We start from the raw sequence: 2,500 nt of genomic DNA, 5'->3' as shown, positions 1-2,500 counted from the left end.
ATATGGGAAAATGGCCTTTTTATAGCGTGTGTAAACTTGGATTTCATTAATTTCGCTTCCTGTGATCATGGAGGACATTTTCCTTGGCGAAAATTAATTTACACAAATCTGAAATTTTACTAGTGTACTTTGTCTCAATATTCCTTCTCGTTCTTCCTTTCTTTCTTTTGTACCATATATAGCCGTCGTCTCCACTGATGTGCTTAAGCTTTCAATAAACGATTTAATGAATAGATGAATTTAAAAAAAAAAATCTCGATTTTCTCAACCAACGTATGCAGTGGCTGCTTCCAATGATATATGCTCCAGCTACTTTCAAAAAACATTTCCTGAATAAAAGGGCATTTTTCTTTCTTTGAATCGAATTGGAAGCACACTTTTCTCTCCTTCGTTGTGGTTGAATTTCACTTTCCAATCCCTCCTTACGAGTAAAAATTCATCACGAGATGGCAACATTTCTCGAGAAATATGGTGTAGGTTAGATGCGTGCATGGGTATGTGCGTATGAATGTGGGTTTATGTGTATGTGATTTTTTTTTTCTATTATTATTCATCTATTCATTAAATTGTTTATTGAAAGCTTATGCACATCAGTGGAGACGACGACTGTATATGCTAAAAAGAAAGAAAGAAAGAACGAAAGAACGAATACTAAGACACTCGTAAAATCAGATTTGTGTAAATTAATTTCGTCAAGGAAAATGTCCTTCGTGATCACAGGAAGCGAAATTAATGAAATCCAAGTTTACACACGCTATAAAAAGGCCATTTTCCCATATGTTCACACGCAATATGCCCGCTATCCTCTTAGGTTAACCGATTTTCTCGCAGTCTGTTTAGTGCTGTTAAAAGCAGGGGATCTCGTGACGTAATCAGGCCAAATCATTTAGAGACATCCACACATGCACGCACGCATTCTTACTCAAGCGAATGCTTGCAAATATGCAAATATCATATAAGGCCAGGGTGTGTTTTTATTAGCACAGTTTTCTTTTATCATTTCCTAAAGGAGAATGGCTGAAAAAATCAAGTGAGAAAAATTAACAATACACAGAAAAGTAAAGACTTGAAGCTCGCGTTTGAGCAGAATCTGTTTTCCTTATTTATCACAGATTTTCTTTTCCTCTGGAGGCGACTTAAAAGCGGCGCATCGTCCTTAGATTTACTCAGATTGGACCAGAATCTAACCTCATCAAACACTTGTGCACATATATGCGCACACACACACACATGAATACAGACAGACACAGTAATGTGTACACACAAAAATAAACAGTCGCATTATGAGCTGTAAATGAGCGGAACGTTTCGAACCTTTTCTGGTGATCCTACGAAGCATCCGAAGGATTTCCAGAAAGTCGGAAATTCGCCGACGCACGGTAAGAAGTCGGTTGGTTTGGATGTGATTTCCTTTTGCAAATGATTCGCCTCATGATGTGCTCGCCTTTCCTGCTCGAAGTCTCGTATTCCCGTTAACTGCTTCACGGAAATCGCGCGTTTTGCGTCACGAATAATGTTATTTATCTATTCAGTTTGACATATATATATATATATATATATATATATATATATATATATATATATATATATGTGTGTGTGTGTGTGTGTGTGTGTGTGTGTGTGTGTGTGTGTGATATCTGTAAAGGACATTCATTTTTATATAAGAAAAACAAATTTAAAAGTGTTTATATCATTGTAATCGGGGGGGGGGGGGGGCTAGGCAATCGACAGGCCGGGTCCCCCACCCACTTCAAGTCGTAGTTACTCTTACTGTCAATAAGAAAAATAAATTTTAAAAAATTAAGTGTTTCACACGTTGTAAATGACGCAGATATAAAGCTTACTCTCTAATTCTCAGCATTTTTAATGAGCTATGATCATCGGGTAATATTTGGAAAAAGGTGCTCTTTGGTAGTGAAATTCCATCAAATCAAATCAAATGTTGGTTGTTAATAAAATCCTATCAACTTTTCTAGAATAGAGAACGCCCTGTTAGCTCAGTTGGTTAGAGCGCCGTGCTAAGAAAGCGATGTCGAGGGTTCGATCCCCTTACCGGACTATAAAGATAACTTTTTGGATGATATATCTCTTATCGAATTAGAATAAATGTTCGACAAGGAACTGTTCGGAAGAAATCAATTTTGAATTGATTTACTGTAGGACGACTCTTTTTTTTTCTCTTGGAATAAGAATCATGAATATAAACGAACATGTATATATATATATATATATATATATATATATATATATATATATATATATATATATATATATATATGTATGTATGTATGTATGTATGTATATATAAACGTACGGGGGGCTGCGTTTATTATTATTATTATTATTATTATTATTATTATTATTATTATTATTATTATTATTATACAAGCGTCTTTGTCTTCATTCGTACAAATATTTTTTCTACCACACCATCTACATATCTTTCTACATATATAATATATATATATGTAATATGTATATATGATATATGCAATATATA

Source organism: Penaeus vannamei, chromosome 9, assembly GCF_042767895.1.
Source record: "Penaeus vannamei isolate JL-2024 chromosome 9, ASM4276789v1, whole genome shotgun sequence".
Lineage (NCBI taxonomy): Eukaryota > Metazoa > Arthropoda > Malacostraca > Decapoda > Penaeidae > Penaeus > Penaeus vannamei.
Note: the sequence above shows the minus strand (reverse complement) of the source record.